Source organism: Chiloscyllium plagiosum, chromosome 3, assembly GCF_004010195.1.
Source record: "Chiloscyllium plagiosum isolate BGI_BamShark_2017 chromosome 3, ASM401019v2, whole genome shotgun sequence".
Taxonomy (NCBI): Eukaryota; Metazoa; Chordata; class Chondrichthyes; order Orectolobiformes; family Hemiscylliidae; genus Chiloscyllium; species Chiloscyllium plagiosum.
The window spans coordinates 125,528,034-125,537,725 of NC_057712.1; the positions used below are offsets into that span (position 1 = coordinate 125,528,034).

At 45.7% G+C, this 9,692-nt stretch overlaps 1 non-coding gene across 1 annotated transcript; it reads right to left on the reverse strand.

Moving 5' to 3' along the window:
• Positions 1-6,768: 6,768 nt before the first annotated feature.
• On the reverse strand, positions 6,769-6,841 carry trnar-ccg. Its single transcript has one exon. It is a non-coding gene; the product is annotated as a tRNA-Arg (tRNA).
• Positions 6,842-9,692: the final 2,851 nt, after the last annotated feature.

A 9,692-nucleotide genomic window follows, 5' to 3' on the forward strand; every position in this document is an offset into this window, starting at 1 on the left:
TCTCTGCTCATTCCTGAAGAAGGGCATGTGCCCGAAACGTCGAATCTTCTGTTCCCTAGATGCTGCCTGACCTGCTGTGCTGTTCCAGCAATAAAGTTTCAGCTTTGATCTCCAGCGTCTGCAGACCTCACTTTCTCCTCAGCTGTCATACAGCCTGTTGCACACAGCACTAGATCTATCACTGTATTCTAACAGATGAAAGGCTTAACAGAGAATCAATTCTTCAATGTATAATTTCAGTTACATCACACTGCAAATTTTTGCTATAAATTCTGTGTTACGATCGAGCCCTCCACAATCACCTGATGAAGGAGTATCGCTCCAAAAGCTAGTGTGCTTCCAATTAAACCTGTTGGACTATAACCTGGTGTTGTGTGATTTTTAACTTAGCACTAGATCTTATATTGACCCGTCATCGGAACCACAGCCCAGCGCCTCCTTAGATAACTCCCTTTACAGTATTTCTCTTCAGCCTGCAGTTGAAGAATCCCTCCCTTTGCCACCAATCCCTGCCAATTATCCACTTTGGTCGGTTTCAAATCCACGAGCTGCTGTTAATAATCAGGCAGAACCATTCATTCAGGTCTGGCAGACCTTGAGCCCCCATGAGTTGTGTTTAATAACGTCCCACAAAGATGACTCTGAAGGGTTTCTCAATTATGGAAGATGCACTGCAACTATGTATCGTGCTACTTACATGGGACCAATACTCCCTTATTTATAGCTCCCTTCCCCCTGATCTGGGTGAAAGATGGAAGGCTGAATTGGGTGTAAATGGGGACACATGGGATACATTTAGGAATGCGCACCAAGATGAGGATGATTAGTGCACACTGATGTTCACGCCATTACAGCGTGCACTCCCGTAAGCTGTAGATCTTTCTAAATTTCCTGACTGTAAACCCACCCGGAAAGCGGAAGCCTCTGCATTTTGTAACCATTTCTGTGCCCTCTCTTCTGGGGATACGGCTTTTACTGAAGGAGGACAGTCCTCCCAGTTTAATGCAATGCTGCTGCAGGTTTTGCCTGACAGGGCAGCATCTTCTATAAAAACCAATAATATGGATTGGTCAGATCGTAGTAAAGCCCAGGTGTGAGGTGCGGGGTCTCACTACTGGGGCAATGGCCACGTGCTGGGTCTTGACACTGTACCCTGCATCAAGTAGAAGTTGATTAGATTCCCTACAGTGTGGAAACAGGCCCTTCAGCTCAACCAGTCCACACCGACCCTCCAAAGAGTAACCCACCCAGACCCATTTCCCATCTGACTAATGCACCTAACACTATGGGCAATTTAGCATGGCCAATTCACCTGACCTGCACATCTTTGGACTGTGGGTGGAAACTGGAGCACCCGGAGGAAACCCACACAGACACGGGGAGAATGTGTAAACTCCACACAGAAAGTCGCCCAAGGCAGGAATTGAACCTGGGTCCCTGGTGCTGTGCTGCAGCAGTGCTAACCACTGAGCCACCCTGCTGTCCATAGTTTGTACAGAGATCTGCTCGCGCCGTTCTCTTAGGCACACGATGCAATGAGGTCACCAGAACATTTCCTAATGACCACTGCACTTCACCACAAGGGTCCCCTTTCCATAATGCCTGTTTCAACTGTGGGTGGGTGGGCTACTATGCCAGGGATTGACCATTACCCTACAAATGAGGGCAGGATTCTCGCCATAAACACACATCCTTCACTACCCCTAACCCTTCTGACTATCCCAGGCAAACTATGCTGTCCTCTGATGAGACCACACAGACAAGCATACAGCAATACTTCACACTGAAGGTGTCCCTCTTCCCTTTCTGATTGACACTGGTGTGATTCACTCTACCCTAACCTGGTCCTTGATTCAAAGATATAATTTTCCCCTCTCTGATGAACATGCGGAAATGTCTGGTTTGATAGGTGAATCTGCTGGTTCCCCACTCACACAACCACTTACTGTCCAAGTTGAAGGCCGTAGCTGCTCTATTCCGTTTGCTGTTATAGAATCATAGAGTCATAGAGGTGTACAGCACGGAAACAGACCCTTTGGTCCAACCCATCCATGCCAACCATATATCCCAATCCAATCTAATCCCATCTGCCAGCACCCGGCCCATCTCCCTCCAAATCCTTCCTATTCATATACCCATCCAAATGGCTCTTAAATGTTGCAATTGTACCAGCCTCCACCACTTCCTCTGGCAGCTCATTCCATACACGTACCACCCTCTGTGTGAAAATGTTGCCCTGTAGGTCTCTTTTATATCTTTCCCCTCTCACCCTAAACCTATGCCCTCCAGTTCTGGACTCCCTGAACCTGGGGAAAAGACTTTGCTTATTTATCCTATCCGTTCCCCTCATAATTTTGACCTCTATAAGGTCACCCCTCAGCCTCCGATGCTCCAGGGAACACAGCCCCAGCCTATTCAACCTCTCCCTATATCTCAAATCTCCCAACCCTGGCAGCATCCTTGTAAATCATTTCTGAACCCTTTCAAGTTTCACAACATCTTTCTAATAGGAAGGAGTCCAGAATTGCACGCAATATTCCAACAGAGTGCCTAAACCTAAGATATCAACCTGGCTGTTTGGGGTTTACTCTGCCCTTTACAGGTAGAGGTTATTTGCCTTAATGGGGCCAATTGATTTTAGTACCTCTGACTTCACCACCCCCGCCCCTTTAGATTTCCTGATCACACAGGCTTCTCTGTTCAGATGCAGGATATTTAGATTAGATTAGATTCCCTACAGTGTGGAAACAGGCCCTTCAGCCCAACCAGTCCACACCGACCCTCCGAAGAATAACCCAGCCAGACCTTTGACTAATGCACCTAACACTATGGGCAATTTAGCCTGGCCAATTCACCTGACCTGCATATCTTTGGACAAGTAGTCCTTGGGACTCCTCGGACTGTGACATTTATTGGCCTCACTGAGGGACGGGGGGGGGGGGGGGGCTCTGCCTTCCTTGTAGAGGTGCCCTAACATCTCTGGCACCAACCAGGACTCGTGGCCCCTCATGTCACTCTCACTGTTCATGAGGACTATAGTGCCAAATTGCGAGGATGTTTAGCAAGGCAAAAGTGAGGACTGCAGATGCTGGAAACCAGAGTCTAGATTAGAGTGGTGCTGGAAAAGCACAGCAGGTCAGGCAGTATCCGAGGAGCAGGAAAGTCGATGAAGGGCTTTTGCCTGAAACGGTGATTTTCCTGCTCCTCGGATGCTCCTGATCAGCAGAGTCTGTTGCAATAGCACCGCCAGACACCGTCTGGGGAAACATAACGTATGGAGGTCAGGATTGTCAAATGGGAGGTCAGCCAAATCCGGGTGATGTACAGTCAGGAAATTACTCCGAAGCAAACAGTCATGGGGTGGGCGGGTCAGGGGGTTGCCCGGGGAGCGTAGCAGGATTCAAAATGGAGAGTAGCGAAATGAGAGGGAAAGGTTCTGCAACAGGTGAGATCTCATAGCGGCTCAGACGAGCTTGGGTGAGGTGTTGGGTCTGCTGAGATGTGGGGAGGTTGACAGCAGAGTGCGAGGTGCACAGCTGTACGGGCTGGTGAAGGGTCAGATTAGAAGATACCCATGCTAACAGGTGGACAGCAGTTAGGATTTGGGTGTGTGGAGGGAGGCCACAGGCAACAGGATCCAATTTAGTGGAATAATAGGCCACAGGGAGACGACGGTCACCATGCTGCTGAGTTAGGACACCAGTGGCACAGTCGTCTATCACACTAACATACAACTGAAAGGGTCTGTCATACAGCAGGCGGCCTAGCGCTGGGGCTGCAATTCAGACGTTTTTGAGAGCAAACACTGACTGCATGGCTGATTGGGCCAGTTGAAATTTAAGGGGAGCATTAGGGAAGGAATAAAGAGTAAGGTCTTTGCTATAGGTTGTAACGTTTGTAAGCCACTGCCTACAAATATTGACCAGCCCTAAAAAGGCTCTCATCCATTTGGGTGAGCTGAGGGTGGGGTTTGTAAGATGGGGATAATCCACTCCTGAATAAGGGAATGGTCAGAGGCATTGATTAACACACCCAAAACTTCAACTTGTGATTGACCCTCCTGAACCGTTGTGGCTGGGATCACATATCCCCATGAATGGAGGCATGTAAGTAGGTAAACTGTGTCCTGTTGGTTATTAACCAAATCAGTGCTAACAAGGAGTCAGTCATCCACATATTGAATGATAATGGATCCTCCAGGTGGCGTTAGTGAGGCCAACTAGGAATGCAGTACTTGTGAAAAGAGGGGAGGAGAATGAATGAAACCCAGTGGGAGCCGTGTCCAAGTGTACTGTCTGCATTTAAATGTGAAGGCAGACAAATACTGAGAGTCTGGGGCGAGGGGAATTGCAAAAAAAGGTGAACTGCAAGTCAACTAGAGTGAAAATACAAGCTTCATGCGGGATGCTACTAAGAATTGTAGCTGGGTTGGGCACAATGCGATGCAAAGATTCCACAATCTGGTTGATACGGCAGAGGTCTTGGGCAAATGCCACTCAGATGGCCTTCCGATTTTCGGGACCGGGAGGATCAGGGTGTTGCAAAGTGACCAGCATGGAACTAAAATTCCCCGTGTAAGGAAAGACTGGACCATGTCAGAGAATCCTTGCTCTGCCTCTGGACGTAGGTGAATGTTTGGCAAACTGGCCTACTTGGGAATTGCATGGAAATACCTGTTTACACATGTCATATATGTATACTGAGAAACCGGATATAAGTAAGTGTTGGGTTCATACACATATCCCCATCCATTCAAGGGAGGGAATATCTCTTCACCCCTCCCTTTCTGTATATCAGAAACAGTTGAGCGGGTGTTACAACGGAATCACACAGGGCTTAAGGGGGAAATGAGGGTATGGGAATCGGCAGGTTCCCTGTAGTGACTACATTTTCTACATGGTACCAGCCTGGATATATTCACAAATCAGTTCCTCCTTCCCTTACGGTCCATTTGAATAACGCTACAGGGTCCCTATGCTTTCGGAAATTAGGACAAGGAATGCTTATGGGGCAAAGCAAATGTAATCTCACATTTGACTGGCAAGGCCCAGTAGTCAACATTTCAAGAAATGGGATGTTTAACTGTGATTGGTCCAGAATATGGTGTATTACATCTGATGGACCGATTCCACCATGCAGCCTTGGATGACAATGGCTGACGATTTTACAGCTTATAAAGACACATACTTCATATGTGGCACCAAAGCGTACCCTTGTCTTCTGCCAACTGGACAGGATCCTGCGATCTAGGTTATGTTGTACCCTACATGCATCACCTCACCTCCCTCAATCATGAGCATCCATGAACTATGAGAGCCATTACTGGGCTAGACCAGTTCCTCATGTTGTCTTTTCTGTTGTACGGAACAGGACGGGTATCCAGTGAATTGGCTCACACGGCCTCAGCACTGAACATCTGGCCAATGAGGCAGCTTTAAAAGCCAAAGCAACTGGACAAGCACTGACTGAGGTCTCAGCTGAGCCAATGGATGTCTGGACAGTGGCACTGCAGAATTGACTAGCTTTGGGTTAACTGCTCACCTTGCAAAGGGGGAGCATGTGCTGTTGTGGGTCAGGAACTTACATTCCAGATTCCTCTGAAAATATTGCCGACCCTAGTTGAACATATTAAGCAACATGCTGACCACATACAAGACATTGGCAAGTCCATGATTATAGCCCACAGAGTTGGTTGGGTCACAGAATGTTTGATTGGATCTTTAAAGCCTTTTTGCTCATAGTACTGTTGCTAGCAGGAATAGGGTTACTTGTATCACAAAGCTGAACCCTTTTTTCTAAAAGCTGTTCCTTTTCTCAGGGATACTGTGTCCTTGTTTTTTTTTTAGAAGGGTCACAAACATCTCCCGGCTCCAATTAGGCTGGTTTAGTACACAGATTGAATGGCATTGAGAGGCCTTTTTGTTTATTTGTAAACAGATGAGCCTTCAGGCTGAAGTGGTCATGTTTTAGAAGAGACCTGTATAATGGAAGGGGAGTGGTCAGTTCTCTAGTTAGGTATTCAGCTGTGGAAACAGGCTCTGTCTCTCTTTCTGCTGTTCTAACTTCAACCTGTAAGCATTTGTTCCATTTTTAAAAATGGTTTTTAAGGAGGTTTGCTTATTGGGACTGTTGTGTATATTCGGAGTGGTATAATTAAGTCTAATTTGGATAGAATGAGTTTTGTAGGAGTTCTTTATCCTGTTCTTTGTGTTTCATTGTGTAATTTTGTGAATAAATTTTTGTCTGTTTTAAAACCAGGTTGTCAACCTAGCTACCTCACTCTGGGTAATTTTCACTGTACACTTAGTGAAACAAATTGCAAAGTTACAGTCTGGGCTGCCTGCATAAGAATGCTTTGAGTGGTCTGGCCGGGTCCATATCACTTGCCTGATTAGACTCCCTACAGTGTGGAAACCGGTCCTTCGGCCCAACAAGTCCACACCGACCCTCTGAAGAGTAACCTATCTCCAAGTAATGCACCTAGCACTATGGGTAACTTAGCATGTCCAATTCACCTGATCTGCACATCTTTGGATTGTGGGAGAAAACTGGAGCACCTGGAGGAAACCCACACAGACACGGGGAGAATGTGCAAACTCCACACAGACAGTTACCTGAGGCTGGAATCGAACCTGGGACCCTGATGCTGTGAGGCAGCAGTGCTAACCACTGAACCACCCTAAAATAGTCAACAGGTTATGCCATTGCTTCCCCTTAAAGAGAGAGACAGCAATCAGTAAACAGCCAACTCCCAGCAGTAAGCTATAGCACCCCAGGTGGGACTTGAACCCACAATCCCTGGCTCCGGAGGCCAGTGCCTTATCCATTAGGCCACTGGGGCTGCAGCTACTTATACTCAATGCATTTCCAATCAGATTTTCAAAATGCCTATATAATTGATTGTCATGATACGACAAAAGGGGGAAATGTAGTATTGTAGGCATCAGTTAACATTGCATGATGGGAAAAAAATGGTCAATTCTCGAGTTATAACTCAGTAAGTTAAAAGACAAAAGGTCAGAAACAGCTTTCAGAACCAGGCTGAATGTAAACACATTCCATAAGTTTGATAAAACTTCAGTCATCTTTCACACGGCTCCTTGTATATTTTGAACTGCAGATCTCAGCCTAAACAAAAGGTCTGTATAATAGAAACAGAGTTATGAAATGACACAAATGATTAATATTTTTTAAAGACTAAGGTTCAGTGTTACAGGTGAAACACATTTCATGATAATCTGTAATTGCTCAGTATATTTTAATGTATATAATGTGCTCCTTTCCTTTTGGAAGGGAAACAGGGAACGGATTGGAACCCTCCTCTTCCCAAGGTTCTGCCAAATTTCTGTGTATTTGCAATAAAGGTTGATCATTGTCAGTTCAATTGATTTTTGAGTATTGTTGATTTATTTTGCTCTCACGGATCCCCGCTAATTAAATTCTGACACGACACGTGGATATTGTGGGAATGAAGATGTCAATAAACATTTACTGCAATAGTTATAGAAAAATATTGCATCCACAGGCACATAAGTGTCTGGGCTAACATTAACCTATTAGATTAGCACAGAGCAGCTTGGTTCCAATAGCATGTCAAATTTCAAGTGATCGCAGGGTAAGATGGAATCTGAGACCTTTCTATCCACAGGTCACATGTTATCATGCAGTCATGACATACTGAACATGTCTTTTAAAGGTACACTAACATACTGATTATGATACATTCAATACATTAACCCCTTGCTCCCGAGTGTAGTTGTTAGAGAGTGAAGTGACGGAGTAAAGTGTTGGTCCCTTTGCTTAACTATTCAAGCAAGCTAATCTGGTGAGGCTGAGGTGTTTTTCTTTGAAGGATGTCCATAGCTCAATTGTCCCCAGTTCTTGGTGTTTATTGTCCTGGGGGGAAGCAGTCAACAGCCCAGGGATTAAGTGGGAGAAGCTAAACAACAGCCCAAGGTTGGTGGGGTGGGGGGGGGGGGGGGTGGGGGGGCAATACTGGGAGACAGGACAAGATCACAGTGACAATTTACTTGTGAAGAATCAAATGTTGAGACCTTGGAGTGCAGGTTCATAGCTCCTTGAAAGTGGAGTCACAGATGGACAGGATAGAGAAGAAGGTGATTGGTACACTTGGCTTTATTGGTCAGAGCATTGAATATAGGAGATGGGAGATCATGCTGCAGCTATACAGGACATTGGTTAGGCCACTTTTGGAAGTTAGTATTAAATTCTAGTCTCTCTGCTATAGGAAAGGTGCTGTGAAACTTGAAACGGTTTAGAAAAGATTTACAAGGATGTTGCCAGGGTTGGAGCATTTGAGCTATAGGGAGGGGGCTGAACTGGCTGGAGCTGTTTTCCCTGGAGCATTGGAGGCTGAGGGGTGACCTTATAGAGATTTATAAAATCATGAGGAGCAGAGATAGGGTGAATAGCAAGATCTTTCTCCAAGGGTAAAGGAGTCTAGAACTACAGAGCATAGGTTTAAGGTGAGAGGGGAAAGATATAAATGGGACCCATGGGGCAACTTTTTCACTTAGAATATGGTGCGTGTATGGAACGAGCTGCCACAGGAACTGATAGAGGCTGGTACAATTACAACATTTAAAAGGCATCTGAATGGGTATATGAATAGGAAGAGTTTAGACAGATATGGGCCAAGTGCTGGCACATGGGACTAGATTAATTTAGGACATCCAGTCAGCATGGACGAGTTGGACCAAAGGGTCTGTTTCTATGCTGAACATCTCTACAACTCTATGACTGTTAGTGGGAGCTTCAGATAGGATTTAATTTTGGGTCTGTTACTTGTGGAGGACTTAGCACCAAGTACACCCAACTCCAACATCCGGTTAGGTCACCATGGGAGACCGTGGGAACAGCGCAAGAGTGGATCTTCTCCACAGAACTAGTGGGAAACGTTCAACCTGTGCTAACCCCAGTCCAGAGACAAGACCCCCGGCCAAGCTCAGTCAGATCTGCCGTACACAGGCAACAATTGCTTCTGTGCACACTCTGAGGCCAGGATCCAAATCATCGTCAATTCATATTTGGAGGTATGTGAGAGCATGGGCCTGGGCATGGACATCTGGAAAGAAAGCTCCTCCAACAGCCTGCTCCCATCATACAATGCCATCTGCCAACTGAGGATCAGTAGGGGACATCGATGATGGAACTCAGCATTATCTCCAGTGGGTCAGTGCAGCTTTTGGCCATCTGAAAAACAGAGTATTGTGACGTTAAAGACCACTAAACTCATGGTCTACAGTACAACACAGACCTTCAGCGTGCATGACAGACATCTACAATGTATAGCAGATACCTCAAATCTTGCTTGCATAAGTGCATTTAGCTTTGTTAGTGATTGGAGAGATCAGTGATGTAATGAGAAATGATATAGCCTCTGAAGATCAAGATTTATATCAGTCTGACTAGAAATAAGAAATAGCAGAGCAAAGATGTCCTTGATGGGAGTAATTCATAGGTCCCTAAACAATATAAACCAGAGGACTTGTTGAAAAGATGTGGCACTAATGATAGGTGATATTAGTATGCATATGGACTGGATTAATTAAATTGGGAAGGGTAGCCTCAATGGAGATTTTGAGTGTGAGCAGCAGCAGAGTGTAACCGAACCCGGAAGGCTACAGCTAAGGTGAGACAGTTTGTTTTAAAATTACTTACCGGTAGCGGGC